This window comes from Bufo bufo, chromosome 3 (genome assembly GCF_905171765.1).
Source record: "Bufo bufo chromosome 3, aBufBuf1.1, whole genome shotgun sequence".
Lineage (NCBI taxonomy): Eukaryota > Metazoa > Chordata > Amphibia > Anura > Bufonidae > Bufo > Bufo bufo.
This window is the reverse complement of record NC_053391.1, coordinates 514,231,230-514,252,380: the sequence shown is the minus strand read 5'-3', so window position 1 is coordinate 514,252,380 and position 21,151 is coordinate 514,231,230.

The following is a 21,151-nucleotide window of genomic DNA, read 5'->3' as shown; positions in this document are numbered from 1 at the left end:
GGGAGGGGTTGTTCCTCACTGTGTATAAAAAGGAGATTTTAAGTTTGTTTAGTTGTCTTGATGAAGGGCTAAGATATAACAGCCCGAAACGTGTCACAGCATACTACTCTGCTCTTGATGTCTGTTTTTAAAGAAGTGGAATAAAGAAGCCTTTTATTGTGAAGAGCTGGAATTCGTTTTCTTTTTCACATGAACAGACACTGCATCAAAGGTGGACATGTCTCTTCTTGGCACAATTGCGGGTTTAACCTCTTTAGGACAGGGCCATTTTCTTTTATTTTATTCATTTTGTTTTTTTTACTCCTATCCTTCCCAGAACCATAACTTTTTTTATTTTCCCATTAACATAGCCGTATGAGGGCTTATTTTTTGCGGGACAAGTTGTACTTTTTAATGGCACCATTTACGGTTGCATACAATGTAGTGGAAAATGGGGACATTTTTTTAAAATGGGGTAGAAAAAGCAGTTCCACTACAGTTTTAAGAGTTTTGTTTTTACAACATTTTCTATGCGGTAAAACTGACTTGTTACTTTTATTCTCTGGATTAGTATGATTACATCTATACCACATATGCATAGTTTTTGCAATTTAATACTGAAAAAATAACTTTGAAAAACTTTTTTTTCTTTGCTTTGCCATGTTAAAACACCGATAACCTTTTTGTTTTTATGTTTTATGGAGCTGTGTTAGGGCTCTTTTTTTGCTGAACAATCTATAGTTTTTATTGATACCATGTTGGAGTGTGTACGACTGCTCACTTTTTATTCCATTTCTTTTTAACTTTTTTTTTACTTTTTAATAGTTTCTCTATAGAATTTGAACAAGAAATTATTAGATTGCTTCTGACCTAGACTCCAATTCATTAGCATTGAAGTCTATCAGAATTTCAGGCAGGGTCTTCATGGGGACATAGCTGCTCCATCCTCAGATCATTCATGAGGACCGAGCACCATCTGGGTACCCCGATCCCCACTAGGACGGGCCTGGACCGAGCTCCCAGATGCTGCAGCACTTAGCAGCTATAGTGCAATCTATGCTTGCGAGCGGGCGGCATCTTTAAATATCCAACTCCCTATGTATATTTAAAGGGGACCCCCATGATCAGCTGTTTGAGAAGGCACTGGCAATCCTGTAAGCTCCACGGCCTACTCTCTGCATCTCCTAAGTGACGTCACGTTCATTGACCATTGAAGTGAGTGGGGCTAAGCATGATACCAAGCACACCCACTATACAATGTGCAACTCTGTGCTTGGTAGGCTGTAAGGAGGCCGCAGCACTCGGTGCCTTCTGGAACAGCTGATCTGGTATCAGATCCCCACAGATCAGATACTGATTACCTATGCAGAGGATAGTAAATGAAGAGAGGTAGCGGCAGCATCTCCAGTGAATCCTTTATTGGACTGACTTTACAGAAAGTGTGCCATAAAATCAAGCAGCAACGTTTCGGCTGTATCCCAGCCTTTGTCAAGCCTGTCAGGCTTGACAAAGGCTGGGATGCAGCTGAAACGTTGCTGCTTGATTTTATGGCACACTTTCTGTAAAGTCAGTCCAATAAAGGATTCACTGGAGATGCTGCCGCTACCTCTTTTCATTTAGTATACGGTCGACTGCTGAGGATCTGCGGTCGTGGCTCGGCTGTTGCATTACCGATGTGGCCATTTATGTCCGTGGGTGCTGCTCTACAAACACTTTTGTCTACTATGCAGAGGATAGGTCATCAGAAGTAAAATGTTAGAAAACCCTTTTAAGTTTATTGGAGTGATAAAGCCCATATAGGGGTAGATACCTGGTGGTTTATGGCATATTCACTTCAATAAATGCATCCTTTTGAAGATGCCGTCAAACATTTCCTTCACTTTGGATATTGTTTAGGCTGGTTGGGAAGACTGGGTTGTTCATATAGGACATGGAATATCCACGTGTGAGTGCTGTCCAAACTAGTGACTGTAAATAACAGACAAAGTTATCAACTAAATGAGTTGCTTAATGGGAAACAACTTGATATAGTACAGTGCACAATACTGTTCTGTTTTGCACTGTATTGTGTTCTAAAATGCATACATTCATGTACCTGAAAAATAGGAATATCTCCATTTATGGTAGCTCTAGGGTGGGCCCCCAAAATCAGTTGCACTGGTGGGTCCTAGGCACCCCAGTCCGACACACATGCTACCATCTTGTGCTGTATGCCATTGCTGTTGCCACCCTCCCCTCTCATGGGGCCATTACTGTCACTTTTACTGCCACTGCTGCCCCTACTCCCTACACTGTTATGGGGCCACTATGGATTAACAAATTAACTATGAATGTGGGGGTACTAGAACTTAATGCACACGGCAATACACTCTCCCTGCAATTTAATTTCCAAGCCTTCACACTGAGATTGGGTCACCACGTAGGATGAATATGATTAGGCAGAGTGGCCTGGGTATATCTGATTCATCGTGATTCATCCGAATGAATTTGGAACTGATCAAATTTCTTGTCGAAGTTTGGCGAATCAGCGAATCATCTCTAATTATAACTAATTAAAGGTATTTGGGAATACATTTCTAATAAAGTAACATTTAAGTATTTTCATTTTCTTAATTCCCAGGGAACCCCTTTAATGAGCTATAATTTGCAGGATCACTCATGTTTTCAAAAATTGATATACATCTTACACATTCTGCCTATGAAATGTAAACATAATTTCTGCAGTTATGATGTACTTTTACAATTACACTTACCATTGATGAAATGGCTGTGTTTCTAGGTCTTCTCCTTGACAGCACTTGGAAATATGTAATTCAAAGAACGGGGGCACATCAGGGTTAAGGAAAGAGTGCCGGCACACGGTATATAATGCACAATGCGATTCGAAAAAAGAAGAAAAAGAATACCGAGATAAAAGCCGCACATCTAAAAAATGTATAAAATTTATTGAAAGCAACAGACACGACAAGAGACAAGTTAAAATTATTGTATACAATATATTAGGGCCATGTGAATCAATTACACATGCCACACTGACTCACCACAAAAGCATGAACATACCCCCACATGAATAGATGTATAACAGTTTTAAGTGCATGAAATCCATCAACAAAGTAGAAAGCTGTAATACTTATCATTCAAAGTAGCAAAAGTGGGGGTGTGCGTGGCGGTCAGGAAAAGGGCCCAACGCGTATCGCCAGGCTCTGCTGGCTTCCTCAGGGGCTTCCACATGGCCCTGATATATTGTATACAATAATTTTAACTTGTCTCTTGTCGTGTCTGTTGCTTTCAATAAATTTGATACATTTTTTAGCTAAGCACTTGGAAATATAGCTAAACATTTAGTGAAGTGACCCTCCAATTCACTAAAAATAGTTCACAATAAATGTATAATACATACTTAAAATACCTGGTGCCCTCATTTGTAATCTTTATAATGTGGTCCCTCTCATTCCTGGTACCCTCTTTATTTGCAAAATGGCACCAGCTTCTCAGACTACTCTATGCATAGTAGGCCAGATTTACTATTAGGGCTCTTTCACACTTGCGTTCTTGTCTTCCGGCATAGAGTTCCGTCGTCGGGGCTCTATGCCGGAAGAATCCTGATCAGGATTATCCCAATGCATTCTGAATGGAGTGACGCTAAAGTCCTGGCAGCCATGGTAAAGTGTAGCGGGGAGCGGGGGAGCAGTGTACTTACCGTCCGTGCGGCTCCCCGGGCGCTCCAGAGTGACGTCAGGGCGCCCCAAGCGCATGGATCATGTGATCGCATTGGACTCGTCATCCATGCGCATGGGGCGCTCTGACGTCACTCTGGAGCGCCCCGGGAGCCGCACGGACTGTAAGTATACCGCTCCCCCGCTCCCTGCTCCTACTATGGCAACCAGGACTTTAATAGCGTCCTGGGTGCCATAGTAACACTGAAAGCATTTTGAAGACGGTTCCGTCTTCAAATGCTTTCAGTACACTTGCGTTTTTCCGGATCCGGAGTGTAATTCCGGCAAGTGGAGTGCACGCCGGATCCGGACAACGCAAGTGTGAAAGAGGCCTAAGTTAGACAGGTTAAACATGTAGACAGAGAGTCTTTAAAGGGCATCTGTCAGCAGATTTGTACCTAGGAAACTAGTTGACCTGTTGAATGTGCATTTGGCAGTTGAAGGCATCTGTGTTGGTCCCATGTTCATACAGTATGTGTCCACATTGCTGAGAAGAACGATGTTTTAATATATGCAAATGAGCCTCTTGGAGCAATGGGGGTGTTTTGCTGTTACACCTTTAAGCTCTGATCTCTCTACAATTGCTGGGTCCCCTGCACTTTGATTGACAGGTCCAGGTATTCAAAACAACATCACACCTGGTTCTGTCAAAGTGGAGAGGGAGCGGCAGTTGCAGAGAGAGCTGAGCCTCTAGGTGTAAAAGCAACTCCCCCATTGCTCCTAGAGGCTCATTTGCTTACATAAAAACATAATTTTTCTCAGCAATGCAGGCACATAAGAAGATGGGACCCACACAGATGCCTTCGGCTGCCAAGTGAACATTCAAGTGGTCAGATCTGCTAACAGATGCCCTTTAAATGTGTCAGAATTATCACAGTGGTTCAGGTTTTATGATAAATCAGGTGCATCTGTGGACTGCCTACTTAAAAGTTTAAGACAACTTTTAGTTGACTTACCTTCTTTGAGATTCTTATATCAGAAATGTTGGCACATTTTAATCCTAAAGTTGCATTGTAGAAGCCATGCACCTTTGAACTTAATTGAAAGAAGTCTGTGAAGGTTCTCAGTTATCCAGGTCATGGTATATCTGTAAAGAATAAATCAAGGCAACTGGACGTACTGTAGATTTCTTGAAAAATTTTCTTCCAACAAGCTTTCTCAATTCTGAGTGACTGTACAAGAATTCTCTGGGAATAAATATGTAACTGAATGCTGGGTATAATTACCAGATGACCCAAGGGATGGCTTTAAAATAGGCACTAGCAACTCTTTTAGATAGAGGACATGCAGATAAGATTTTTACCAACAAAGAAACTCAATTTCTCAAAATATCTTTTCCCTCCATATCCTATTTCAGAAAAGCCCCATTAACCCACCAGGCCGGACAATTTTTTCAGGAGTTGACTCCTTGACTTCCAATCTTTCTACATATATAGATCATATACTACAGAAGTATGTTAAACATTTACCCTCCTATGTGAGGGACTCCAGTCACCTTATCACACTCCTTCAGGACATCACCTGGGAGCCGGGGATGCTATGGGTCACACTAGAAGTATCGGCATTATACAGCAACATCCAACATCACCAAGGCATTCTAGCAGTTGAAAGCTTTCTGAATGAATATTTATTCTTACCACCTAATCAAAAAGCATTCATTCTGGACTCCATCCAGTTCATCCTAACTCATAATTACTTTCACTACGAGGTAGAGTTCTACCTTCAGCAATGTGGAACAGCCATGGGCACCAAATTTGCCCCATCATATGCAAATTTGTTTATGGTGACATTAGTTTCTACAAAATATTCATAGATTATATTATTTTCATTTGGAAGGGGGACCCATCTTCCCTATCTCCATTTATCCAGAAACTTAACCAAAATGATTGGAACCTCACCTTTACTGCTCATTCCAATCCCAAGTCTATAGTCTTTTTAGATCTTGACCTCCAAATTCAAGAGGGACACATTGTAACGAGCACACACTTTAAAGAAGTAGATGCTAATAGCTACTTGGACTTCAACAGCTGCCACTTTCATAAATGGAAAAAGAAGATCCCCTAAAAAACAGATGAAACGGGTCCGTAGGAATTGCTCGGATGACAACATTCTCGTAAACCAACTAGAAATAATACAGAAAATATTCCGAGACAAGGGGTACCCGAAGAGCCTTATATTAGACTCCAAATCCAAAATTCTAAAGGAGAGTCAGGCCGACTGTCTAAAACCGCGCACGACCACTTCCAAATCAAAATCAGCAGATGTCCAATTAAATTTCTTTACAAAATACAATTCCCACCGTAATTCCATCAAACAGATCCTCCAGAAACATTGGTCAATCCTTCACCAAGACCCAGTTATCGGCAAAGCTCTTCCTACCAAAGTGAACATCATCTTTAGACTAGTGGTGACGGCAGGGGTCATATTCGAATTCGTGGTATTTCGCAAATATTTTGTAGAATATTCGTCATATATTCGCGAATTCGTATATTCGTTATATTCTACATTCTTTTTTTTTACGCGAAAATCGGCAAGGTAATGATCACGTAATATGTGAATATTACGCGATCAATACAGGTGTGGGTCAAAAACGAATATATAACACTATAGAATATAGTTCTATATATTCGTTTTTAGAATATTCGTCATTTTTTCCATCTGAACACATGATTCCTCCCTTCTTCTTGCCTGTGGGCCAATGAGTCATTGGCCCACAAGCAACTTAAGCAGGGAGGAATCATGACTTCAGATGGAAAAAAATTACGAATATTCTAAAAAACAAATATATAGCACTATATTCAATGCAGTGCTATATATTCGTTTTTTAGAATATTTGTCATTTTTTTCCATCTGAAGTGAACAGTGTTTTCAAAAATGTACTAGCCCCCTCTTGTCCAAAACTCTCCACTCAAAACACTGGTGCACCTGAAGGTAATTTAGTAACACCAAATGGGTCTTTTCATTGTGGCTCTAAACAATGTATGTGTTGCCACATCATTTCTGATAATATAGACTCAGGGACCATTTCGAGCACAGGGGAATTAATCCCACTTAGACACAACATGAATTGTAATTCTAGGTATGTTATTTATATTTGGAGTGCCCCTGCGGCCTGCAGTATATAGGACGTACTACCCAAACAGTAAGGGATAGGCTCAACCAGCATCGGTCCAATATCCAGAGACAGTACTTAAAGCATTCGGTCAAAACATTCTTCAGTGGGTAACTTTACAGGCCTGAAACTGACACCCATAGAATTGGTTCCTCAATCCTATTCCCAGCTCTGTAAGATGGAGATGCACTGGATTTTTAGGTTTAATACTCTGTCCCCGTTTGGTTTAAATGAAACCCTAGAATACAGCCACTAGTAGCTATAGTTTAGGTTCCAACTCCAGGATTAATTATCAACACCACTAGACGTACAACATTCTCTGCCAGTTGATAATACACAATAAGTTGTTAGGACCCCGAACCTAACACTCTCCTATATATTACTGGCAGCCAGTTTTTTATAACAACATTGTGGTTACCACCATTACCATCATTAGTGTTTTTATGAAGACCTTTGTCATTGTTATTCCATATATTTATATTTTTTATTTTTACTTTTTTATCCACATGTTTTGTATTTATTATATACTCAAGACCAAGAAAAATCCAGCTTCCAAGATGCAAAAGGTGGAATCTTTATTGTGCTTTTAAAATCCAATACAAGACATCACAGGTTACATTAACGCGTTTCAGACCGCAAGTAAATCGGGGTCCTTCATCATGACAAAAACCTTGTGTACAAAACTCAGTTTAAAAAGGCTAGTCCACACCTGACACCACAATCATTGAGTCACATGACCTGATTAGTCTGACTCAGAACATGTGTCAACCATGAGAAGAGGGGAGGGAGGAAAAATACACATGAAATATATAGAAAACACAATAACAATGCATAAAAATGACAATGTATAAAAGACATCAATGGCAGGCAAACGTGAAATTAATATTGTAATATGAGATCATGTCTCTTGGTCAGACCTTCAGGATAGCGCGTGGCAAGTAAAAACATCCAATAAGCCTCTCTATTAAGCAGCTTTCTCCTCAGGTCGCCACCTCTAGCTGGAATAAAGACCCTTTCTATACCTTGAGCTCTCAAATGGGTCACTTCACCACCATGTACAACTGCGAAATGTTCACTAACTGCAGATACGTTGCGATTTCTGTAATGGGGAATATCCGATATATGCTTACGGATTCACGATTTTATTTGGTTAGAAGTACAACCTACATATCGCAACTTGCACACTTGGCAGGTCACTAAGTAGATTGCATTTTTTGTGTTGCAATTCAAGTAGCTATTGATACTAAATTTTTTGCCATTAGCCATAGAATGAAAAAACTGGCTAACTTGAAAATAATCGCAACAAATGCACCTACTATGCCCGCACTTATAGCTCCGCTTCGTTGAAAGCCAGGTCGGTGTCACATTGATTTTCTCTTTATATAAACTGGGACTGATGAGACTGCCTAATGTGGGAGCTTTTTTTGAAGCACATCTAATGCCTCCCGCTATTATTTCTGACCACTTCTCATCAAAGCTGAGGACTGGTAGATGTTTTTTAATGATTTTGCATATTTCCCTATATTCGCCACTGTACTGGGTGACAAACGTGATGGGAATGTGGCTATCCACTCTACTGCTACCCGCTGTAGCTGTGGAATTCATATCAGGAAAGATCAAAGATTTGCGGTCCAAACTCTGAACCGTTTTTTTTGCTGTTTAGCATATGATTCTGTGAATAGGCTCTAAGAGCCAATCTATTCACAATCTTATTACTTTCCTGTTCAAAAGACGAAATGTCCGAACAGTTACGCCTGGTACGGATCAGTTCGCCTTTTGGAATATTGTATATTACATGCGGCGGGTGGCATGATGATGCATGCAAAATAGTGTTACCAGCTAGCTCTTTCCTAAAAGTGGAGGTGTTCACACTAGAACTAGCGGAATCACCACTCAATTTTAAATCCAAAAAGGAAACCGACCTGGTATCAAAGTGCAACGTGAAAGAAATAGAGGGTACACATGAATCCAAGTATTCGCCAAACAGTGGTATAGACGCCACATCACCAGACCATATAAAAATTATGCAGTTTATCCCTGGGCAGATAATAGAGCATCTACTCCACGATCAATTTTGAGGAGATCCCGCTCTAGGAGAAAACACTGGAATCCACATAGTGGACTTTATCTGAAGGTCTTTTAGCTATGTAATCTTTTATTAAATTATTTATTTTACAAATTTTATTAATTTTATTTTACCACATTATTTTAATATATTTTTTACATCTAGAATCTATAACCATTTGACTCTAGAGAGATAATAGTTCTTCTAAGGAACCACTGTGTTCCTATTTTGCACTACAAACCATTATCTACACCTTGGGTCAACCCAGTTCTGCCTTGTTATAGATATCCTCTGCCCCTTGGCATTCGATGTCTTCTGTCTAACTCTCTGGGGCCTTCTGTAACAACACTCGGCACACCTACTGGTGCACATTAATTCTTAAACCTTTTTTCCAGTTTCTTGCCGCTCCACTGTTTTTCTTCATTTATTTTTCACTGCGACCTGCAAGCCAGGCCGGTCTGGACATTCTATCCATTTTTAGTGTGAGCAGCCTTCCCATTCAGTACAACTTTTTGTCTTTTACTTTTTAGTCTTGCAATCCCGTGGTGCCCTGTATTCTTATTTTTCGTTCTCTCCGATTTCATTTCTGCATCTCTTCTCAAACCCTCCCCCCCTCCCCCATTATCTCCACCTGTCAACCCCTTTCCCTTTTCCCTTTTCTTCACATCCCCTTCCCCTTCTCCTCTCTCCTCCTTCTTTTCCTGTATTCTTACTCATGCTCCTTTTTTTAAATGTTCTTGCATTGGGGACTAGGGAGAGCTCATCACCACAAACAGGAGAGGATGAAACTTGCAGCTCCATGAAGGAAGTGGGGTTGAGCCGTGCAGCCCATGCATTACCCCCTGGAATGGCTAAGTAACCCTTTCCCTATACCACCAACGATTCCCTGATATCATACAATAACCCCTGCTCTGCATTGCCCTGATTACCCTATATAAATATATATAAATATAGTAGTATTAATAGACTGTAGACTTCTGATTGTTAATAAATTCCTTTATTGTTCAAAACACAGTTTATAGTCTTTTGTAGTCGCCACCGTAACATAGCGCATGTAGTTCAGGAAAAGGTATCGTAACAAGGAAGCCGGAGTCAACAATAGATGACTCACGCCTATTTATTAATATTCATTATTAATATTAACGCAAAATATTAATAATTAATATTTCATTTTACATTTTCAATGGCATAGCACTGTCGAAAAAAGCTGCCAAAATCTTTAAAAATCTCTTTTTTTTTATTTTATTCAAATTGATTTTTAAAAAAAATACTCTTTCTGGCAGAATTGTCCATTTAATGATAAAGTCTGACAGGGTTACTGACAAATTCTGGTAGTTCTGTTAATAGCATTATGTTAGGGATGTACCAGAATTAGAAACAGTGTCACACCTATTCATGGGCTACCCTCTGTTATTGCAGCTTATCTCCTTTTAAGTGAATAAGGCTGAGCTGAAATACATAACACTTGAATAGGTGTAAAACTGTTTTTGGAAGAGAGCAGTCATGTTTTTTTTATCGAATCCTGTGCTACCCACTAAAGCTTTAAATATTTGATAAATGTTTTATTTATTTTAAAATATTCCAGGGTCCATTTCGTGATTGTTATGTAAGGAAACGTCCATGCATAAAAGGGTTGCGCTTCCATAGTTCAGCAAAATGTTTCACTGCTATCAAAATCTGTTACTAATTTAATAAACAACCTGTATTGATTGCTGTGACCTGATTTTCGTTTTTCTATGCATGAATTTCTGTGCAACACTAGCAAACAGTCAAATTACCAATGCTAAATTGATTACTTTCATGTAAAATAATAGTAACACAATGATTGGATATTGGCATTTATACTTTCCCCCTTCTCCTTGTCCTCTTTTACATTATCTTTTCATAGCGTCAGCAAAACAAGCAATACTATCTATGTGTTAATATTAAATTAAAACCAAAATAAGTTACATGCCACAAAAAGAAAACTAGAGTTCTGCAATTTTCTACATTGATCTCGAATACATAGGTCACTGCATTTGCATGATTTGCTGCAAATGTGTCTGCCCACTGAGGAATGGAGGACATTTGGTATCAGCACTGTCAAAGGTCAATTCAAGAGAATTCAATCATTTTAAAGTAAATGGTCAATGCTGTTACATTTGCAAAGTGACTACTGAAGAGTGATTAAGATGCTAACATTTGCACTTGTCTTTGTCAAGAAAAATTAAAAGGTAAAGTAGAGACGAAGAAGGAACTTAAGATGTATCTATATGTAAGAAAATAATAAGGTTACTTATAGTTCCCTCTTTTAAAAGTTACACATTTTGAGAAAAAAGCTTGGACAACCCATACAATGCCTTCAAATAAGAATAAAATCTCTTATACTCCCCCGTTTTTCCAGCACTGTTCCCTTCTGTGCTCTTCCAGTACCAACCATACTGTTGGTTTTCCAACACCAGCGGTGATGTGCCTGGATATGGCATGTGATCGCTGCAGCCAATCACTGTCCTCACCAGGCAGCAGCAATTCAAGTACAGCACTGTACATGTATACTGTAACTGAACAGAAACATGGGATTCAGCACTTCGCCACTGCAGCCAATCACTGTACTCAGCTGTACACTGGAGAACAGTGATTGGCTGCAGTGGTCACGTACCATAAACAGGCACATCACCGGTGTTGTTTGTAAACAAACAGCGGTGGGAGTACCAGTTCTGTGCTGCAGGATAAGCGGGTGAGTATATGATGGGTTACTACTTTAAAGGGGATATCACATGATTAATGTAAAAACTGAAATTGGATATCATATAGTACATAACAGTCTCTTTGTAACAAATTAAGAACCAGCCCTTTACCTCACATGGATCCAAAGATATCCCCATTCATTGCTCTGCTAGATTTACATGTATTTCAAGCTGGCATCTTAGGAGGCGTGCACTTTCTCAGGGGCATGTCCTTTCTGCTGTAGCTGGTGGCAGTTAAAAAAAGGAACTGAGCATTTTCTTCCATCTCAGTGAGGCAGGCGAAGAAATTAGAAAAAGAGCAAACAGCAGGTGGCGCAGTACAGATAGATTTCAGTGAGTAAGGGTACTTTCACACTAACGTTTTTCTTTTCCGGCGGTGAGTTCCGTCCTAGGGGCTCAAATCCGGAAAAGAACTGATCAGTTTTATTTCCATGCATTCTGAATGGAGAGTCCATCCTTCAGGATGCATCAGGATGTCTTCAGTTCAGTCTTTTTGACTGATCAGGCTTTTCAGAAAAACTTAGCATGCTGTATTTTTACCTCCGGCCAAAAATCCTGAACACTTTGACTGAACGCCGGATCCGGTCTTTTTCCCATTGACTTGCATTAACGCCGGATCTGGCGCTGTGTGTTCAGTCAAACCGGATCCGGCTTTTGCATGTTAAACCCGAAAAATGTGAAAAAAAAGTTAAAGTTCATAAATGGCGGATCCGTTTTTTCCAATGCATTTTTTCATTGTGATCAAAATCCTGATCAGGATTCATATGTAATCCGTTTTCACACGTTTTTCCGGATCCGGCGGGCAGTTCCGGTGTCGGAATTGAATGCCGGATTAAAACAACGCTAGTGTGAAAGTAGCCTAACTCAGTGGCTATACAAAAATTTTAACTACATGAAATTACAAAAGTATTCAGATCCAGGTGCTGGTTTGAAAAATGTAGAATATTTTTCATGGGACAACCCCTTTAAGACATTAAGGGGATTGTCCAAGATTTTGAATTATCTTGGACAGCACCTTTAAATAATGGCTGCACTTCATGCTTTCTCTTTTCAATAATAATAATAATCCTCTATAAGTATTTATTTCTCTAAGCATAGCATCTCACATGTTTCATGAATTTATGCAGATGAGAGAAAAACCCATCCAGTGTGTTAACAGCAGACACATTTTGGATTATGGCCAGTAACCCTTTAGTGTAATGCTTAGTCCATAAAGTCCTGCTGACACAGAGATAGCTATACTCTTTGCTTATCACTACTGGAAAATATCTGTCCAATAATATACATAGGAAACTAAATTGATATTATTATTATTATTATTAATACAGTTAATAACTGTACTTTTATAATGTACTGTAAGCATTGTAAAAAACAGTACTGTGGTGCTTAATGAGAACTTTCTGTCCTAGTGCCTGTCCAACTGGAGAAGTGCCAGCATAAAAAGTGCCCATCTGTCACCACCCATAGGGGAATATGTTTGTTTTTATATTGTACTTTTAATCAAAAGGAATGGATTCAAATAAAAAAAATATCCACCAAAGCCTGTTCTTTAAATATAATACATTGCATACTTGTGTTCTGAAGCAGTTTACATTTTTCTAAAATTAATAATTCATACTCTTATTAGGAAAACAAAACAATAGATTTTTTATGCTTTCATAGCCATTTTTCTTTTCATTTTCTGCTTGTAATTGGCTATGAAATAATGATCTAGGCCTGCAATGTATTTTAAAGTATAATCTCATAATTTCCAGAAATCTTTGCCTGTAATAATTATTAATACCTCAACCCTTGTCGGAGAAATGTTTTATTCTTGATGTCATGGAGCAGGTATTAATGATCCACAGAGGACCGGAAATTACCATATCGGATGTGACCGTAGCTTTAATCCAGTAAACAATCCAACTGTTAGGGACACGGATGATTTGAATCAACAAGGGTGAAAAGATTTGGATAGTATGTGCATTAATGTTAATAGAAATAGATTATAGAGGAATATTTGTGATGTGACCTTCTGCACACTAATTGAAATAGTACTCAGAGTCAGCAGTGGAGTAATCAAGTTAAACATTGACTCATAAATCATCATGAAAAGTGCTGTCACAATTATTGCACTATATATCTGGCCAGTCTCACTAAAATGTCGGCTACAGCGATCTTTAGGTTAATAGGAACAGATATGGCATTTAAAGACTATTTGAATCAAATCTGCTGTGAGATGGGATGTGTTACTCTGTTAATTTACAGATAATTTGAAGTGATGTACTTAGAGGTAGCAGCACCACATCGGAGCCTCTGCATGAATGTGAGAAGGTGCCATGTGTGTAAATGTATGCTTCCAGGAGTTTACATGATCATTTTACAGCCTGACACTCCAAACAGAAATGTGCTACACTCATTACACAGACGACCTTATCGAAGAAAGTGTACGCTATGTAGCCAATGCAATATTATCTAAGTGATCACAGAGTATTAGAAAAAGAGCAATACAAACGCTGAGTAATCTCCCAAATGAAGTGCACAAATCTGACTTATAGTTCCCTCAAAATTGTAAGTAGCCTTTTGTAGGGGTCCATGGTCACCCAAACAATTTATGCAAATTGTGGTTTATGATAGATGATATGAAAGATAGATAGATAGATAGATAGATAGATAGATAGATAGATAGATAGATAGATAGATATGCAATAGATAGATAGATATTAACAATGACCACTGAACAGTAAATTTGGTTCTAGTTAGCAAATATGATGTTGCTGTGGTTGGTACGACTGCATGGTGACCAATAATTACCATTACACATGTTGATAATGTTTTTAATTGTGCTCACATTTATGTTTTCTCTGAGAATTACTTTTCCAAGGTTCAACCTGCCTGATAATGTCTTGTTATTTGATTTTTTTTAGAAACAAATAAAATAAAAGGATTCTCCAGGATTTTAGTGCAGTTTTTTGCTATCTAGGAGTAGAACACCCTTAGAAAAACTGTACCTGGAGTGTGATGTCTTTTAAGAAAAAAAGTAAAAGAGGGAAGAAATGCCCCAGAACAATTTACATGGAGTGTGTAGTGTGTTGGGCATCAGTGACGCACACTGGAATAAAAGTAGAATATAGTGTTCCTCCTGTATCAATAGACAAGGCTATGAGTAGAAAATATTAACCCCTTCCCGACACATGACATACTATTACGTCATGGAAGCCACTGCGTTCCCGCAATTTGACGTAATAGTACGTCATGGTGATCTGGTGGGCACCAGAGCTGTGCGCACGCGATCACTGCAGGGGCCCGGCAGTCCCTGTTGTATGTGCCGGCATCGCTGTAAAAGCTGATGCCGGCGGATTAAACCCTTGTATGCCACGGTCCGGGCTGACCGCAACATAGAAGGGGTTTGCGTCGGGTGAGGAAGTGCATCGAGTCCCCGCGCTGCTGTGGCGGGGACTCGATGTGTCAGAAGGCAGGCCGATGCTGTGCAGAGGCTGCCCAATGCCTTGCACGGCATCGGGACCTGCCTTCTACGAGTGCCGAGGAGATCCAGCCTCAGGCTGGGTCTCCTAGGCAACCTGTTAGCGTATGACTCAGTGTCATACACTAACAGTCAATACATTACAATACAGATGTATTGTAATGCATTGCAGAGGGGATCAGACGCCAAAAAGTGAACATCAGAAATAAAGTAAAGAAAAAAAAAGTGTTTTTAATAAAATTAATAACGTTTTTAAGTAACAAAAAAAAAAATTCCCCTTATTTTATAATAAAAAACAGAAAAGAAACCTACACATATTAGGTATTGCTGTGTCCGTTATGACCGGCTTCTATAAATATATCACATGATCCACCCTGTCCGATAAACACCATAAAAAAAATATAAAAACGGTGTAAAAAAAAGCCATTTTTGTAACCTTACATCACAAAAAGTGTGACACCAAGCGATCAAAAAGGCATATGCCCCCCAAAATAGTACCAAATAGTACTCGCAAAAAATGATTCCCTACCTAAGACAATCGGTCAAAAAATAAAAAAGCTATCACTCTCAGACAATGGAGACACTAAAATATGATTCTTTTTTGCTTCAAAACTGCTATTATTGTGCTAAAGTGAAATAAATAAATAAAAAGTATACATATTAGGTATTGCCACGTCTGTAACAACCAGCTCTATAACAATATCACAAGACCTAACCCCTCAGGTGAACACCGTAAAAAAATTAAAATAAAAACTGTGTAAAAAAAAGCCATTTTGTCACCTTACATCATAGAAATTGCAACACCAAGCTATCAAAAAGGCATATATCCCCAAAATAGTACCAATCAAACCGTCACCTCATACGGCAACAAATTAGACCTTACCTAAGGCAATCGGTCAAAAAATAAAAAAGCTATGGCTCTCAGACTATGGATACACTAAAATATCATTATTTTGGTTTCAAAAATGCTATTATTGTGTAAAACTTAAATAAATAGGAAAAATTTATATTAGGTATTGCCACATCCGTAAAAATCCACTCTATAAAAAAGTCACATGACCTAATCCCTCAGGTAAACGCTGTAAAAATAAATAAATAAAAACTGCGCCAAAACAACCAATTTTTTGTCACCTTGCCCCATAAAGTGTAATATTGAATGATCAAAAAAATCATATGTACCCAAAAATGGTACCAATAAAAATGTCAACTCTTCCTGCAAAAAATGAGCCCCTGCCCAAGACAATCGGCAGAAAAATTTAAAAAAATAGGGCGTTCAGAAAATGGAGATAAAAAAACAGTTTTTTTTTTAAATGCTTTATTATGTAAAACTGAAACAAACATCAAAGAAAGTAGACATATTTGATATCATTGCATCCGTAACAACCTGCTCTATAAAAATAGTGCATGATCTAACCTGTCAGATGAATGTTGTTAAAAAGAAATAAATCACTGCGAAGGGTGCACCACAATGAAATGCAACTGACAGATGTTGTCAGTTGCATTTCATTGCGGTGCACCTTTCGCAGTGATTTATGTATTTTTATATTTGCATCCACACATTATTCCATCTTGTGTAGGATGCCAATGTGGTGCATGTGGTCCGCTGCCGACATCCTCCATTGTATGCATTTTTTGCTGGGGATTGCCGTTAGCAACGGATCACATGCGGAGGAATTACTCCCCCGGTTATAAATGTGCCACATTGTTTGGGTTTTTTGAGCATTTCCTCCTATTTAGGCCACTTTATTTCAGTTATTTTTTCAATTAAAAATAAAAAATAAAAATGGTGCCAAAACATCAATTTTTTGGTTACCTTGCCTCACAAAAACGTAATATAGAGCAATTAAAAATCATATGTACCCCAAAATAGTACCAATAAAACTGGCACCTTATCCTGTAGTTTCCAAAATATGGTCACTTTTTTGAGTTTCTACTGTAGGGGTGCATCAGGGGCGCTTCAAATGGGACATGGCATCTAAAAACCAGTTCAGCTAAATCTGCCTTCCAAAAACCATATGGCGTTCCTTTCCTACTGCGCCCTGCCGTGTGGCCATACAACAGTTTACGACCACATGTGGGGTGTTTCTGTAAACCACAGAATCAGGATAATAAATATTGAGTTTTGTTTGGCTGTTAACCCTTGTTTTGCTACTGGAAAAAATGGATTAAAATGTAAAATCTGCAAAAAAAGTGAAATTCTGAAATTTCATCTCCATTTCCAGTTAATTCTTGTGGAACACCTAAAGGGTTAACAAAGTTTGTAAAATCAGTTTTGAATACCTTGAGCGGTGTAGTTTCTAAAATTGGGTCATTTTTGGGTGGTTTCTATTATGTAAGCCCCACAAAGTGACTTAAGACCTGAACTGGTCCTTAAAAAGTGGGTTTTGGTAATTTTCTGAAAAATTTCAAGATTTGCTTCGAAACTTCTAAGCCTTCTAACGCCCCCAAAAAATAAAATTTAATTTTAAAAATGATCCAAACATGAAGTAGACATATGGGAAATGTAAAGTAATAACTATTATATGAGGTATCACTATCTATTCTAAAAAAAAATAGAGAAATTTAAATTAGAAAATTTGGGAATTTTTCAATTTTTTGGTATATTTGGTATTTTTTCACAAATAAAGGTGAAATATATTGACTCAAATTTATGAATATCATGAAGTACAATGTGTCATGAGTAAACATTCTCAGAATGGATTGGATAAGTAAAAGTGTTCCAAAGTTATTACCACATAAATTGACACATGTCAGATTTACAAAAAATGGCCTGGGCAGAAGAGCGAAAACTGGCCCGGGGTAGAAGGGGTTAATGGTTTGAAATGAGTAAGCAAAGTCTGCTTTGGACATATACATGTTCAATTTTTTTAAAATAGTCCTTGGATGCTGAATGGACACTTTCTTGTTCTTCTATTCAAACAGATTTACTATTAGTGACCCATTCTCTCGCCACCTCTGGCAATCAGCAGTTTTCAGGAGCTGCTGTGGTCAGAACCAGGCACAGGAACACCACAGCTCCATACACAGTATAGTGGCCGAGCCTGGACACTGCACTGCTGCTCTCATTCATGGAAACTGCAACACATGTGTGAATAGAATCTAAAGATCTTTGGGTTAAGCTAATTATACATGAATAAAGTTTATTATAGCCAAAATTTCCACAAAACAAGAGAGAGCACCTTATACTGAAACACATTATATATTCTCCTACAACTTTCACCCCTTCAGAACTGGGCTCATGCACATGGTTGTTGCCCGGCTGTGCCCATATTACGGCCCACAAACAGCAGATCTGCAACATGCGGGCACCGGCAGAGTGTACCCCACATCACGGATGTGGATCCATTCACTTGAATGAGTCCACAATTTGGAAGGTCTGGCATGGAACAGAGGAACGGAGCCCCACAATGGAGTGCTTCCATGGGGTTTCTGTCTGTGCATGCACTAATTTTTTGAAGTACGGATGAACATCATAGCCATTGAAGTTGAATAGGTCTGGATGCCTCTGCGGAATCCGCATGGTTGTTGCCCGTGCAATAGGGATCAACGGCCGTGTGCATGAGCCCTAACTCTTTTATTTTTCCATTGACATAGCCATTTATATAGTTTTTCTTACATTTTAATATTGAAAAAAATAACTAAAAATTTGGATTTTTTTTTTCTTTGCATTACCATATTAAGACCTCCATAACTGTGTGAGAGCTAATATTTTGCAGGATAATCTGTAGTTTTTTTTGATACCGTGACTTTTTAATCACTTTTTATAAAAAATTTGGGGGAGGTAAAGTGAGAAAAAATTGACAAAGTGGCCAATTTACCTTTACACCATTTGCATTTGGCCTAAATATTTTTAATAGTAAAGGTGTTTTTGCACACAGAGATGCCTATGGGGGAGTGGTTCCAGCCCTGGAAGCGCTGCACTTCCATGTTTTTGGCTTTCTGATGCCGCGGTGTCACATTTGACCCCTATGTGAGCGTGCAGAGCTAGTCATCAATCATGGATTAGAACCACCCACTGGACTCCTGAACATAGGATAAACAGAGACTTAAGTAAAAAACACGTTATAGTGAATCTTATCCCATAAAACTAGATATCATTCTGCTCGGCTCCTTCTGCTCTATAAAATGCTGCCTCAATATCACACAATATATTCAATGTGAAAGGTTTCCGTTAAATCTGAAAGAAGTACAACCAATTCATTTGATTCAACTTCGTTCCTTAATTAGCCTGCTGGAGCAACAAGGGCTGTCCCTGCTGCTCAAGAGACTCCCAGTTGTTTGACAGGGCCAGACATCTTGCCTGGACCTTTCGATCTCGTGCCTGCAATACTGTGTCGTGTAGCAACACAAGAGCAGAGGCTTTGTTGCTGCTATGTGAGAAGCACAGATTCCAACTGCGCATGTGCCGCTACACTTCAGGGTGTACTGCTGATTTCTGCCCCTGTCAATCAATAGGGGAGCGGAAGTCTCTTGAGCCGAGGAGACAGCCCCTTGCTGCTCAAGCAGGCTGAGTGAGGAACAAATTTTATTCAAACGATTTGATTCGCTCATCTCTACTCAGTAGAATCAAAAGTTAATAAAAAGTAGTAGAAACTCAATCACCAGATTTATCATATTTACAATGTAAATACAGACTTTGATTGCCAGCTTTAACATGCATGAAAAGACTGCAGAGTAGGGAGCAGCAAGAAAAGGTAGGAATAACCATTCCTATGACAGCAGTTAAATGGAAGATGGCTCCCACACTATCTCATTGGGAATTCTAAAGACACAAGTTGTTAACAGTTTGCATATTAATAAAACCTCTTGCTGCTAAAATGGAAACTGCCATAAATGTCCCTCATGAACAGACAGTAATTGCTAACATAAAGATGTAGGTGATTTGAGAAACCAATCACTCTCCGAGCGGAACATAATAAGCAATATGTACATATAAAAAACAAGGCAGAAAATGCGAAAATGTTAATGCTGTTTTTCATTTAACATTTTATTTTGCATCAGTATGGAGTGACCTGGTGATTCCAACACATTGTAGTGTGCGATCATTTAAAATATGTGTCTGTAATTGTACCTGAAGAACACCTCATAAACCCTCTCTCACCCCACTTTTATGAATCATAAAGGTTAATGTGGCTTCTCCGAAAGTAAAAGATCTGGTTAGAGCCATTTGCAGATTTACATTAAACAAAGATGGGAAGAAGCTGAAATAATTCACTTGCTAATTTTGTTTTTCTTTCCATTCATGCACTTTACAGAAATGTTATAAGACATTCTGTGTATTAATATCAATTGCAGTTACTCAAATCCAACTTAAAAATTCATTTTGTAAGGATTTATACTGATATACAAAAATACATAAAAGCTCATTGAAACCAAAACAGGAATAAAGCTTTAACCATTGAAGGATTACTGCTTTCCAAATATAGACACTATGTATTGGGCTTTGAACCCAATCTAAGAAATGAGCACTGCAGGTTACACTGAAGCAAAATCCAACGCATTAATAATATTAGATTCTACACATTAATAATATTAGATTCTACACATTAATAATATTAGATTCTACACATTAATAATATTAGATTGCTGTTAGCATCAGTGATGAGCGGCAGGGGCAATATTCGAATTTGCGATATTTCGCGAATATTGGGGCAAATATTCGTCATATATTCACGAATTCGAGAATTCGTGATCTCCAGTCATTATTTTCTTGATTACGAAAAATCGTCAATCGGAAAGTTTGCAATAAAAATTTGCAATATAATTTTGCGATACGAAAATTCCACAATCAGCACTACTCCTAAAGTAAAAGATATTGCAGCCTTCTCATTGGCCCCACAAGCAAGAAGCAGTGAGGGATCATTCATGGGTACTGATGAAAAAATTCTAGAATACTCGCGATTATGGAGATATAGCACTATATTCTAGATATTCGCGAATTCTCGAAGTTCCAATATTCGCAAAACAAATTTGCAATTAGAATATTCACGATCAAAACTAGTTAGCATGTCATGCCAATTACCACTGAAATGCATATGGAGGCCTCCCATGTGTCCCAACCTCCTTAAAGTGGTATTCCAGGATTAGCTA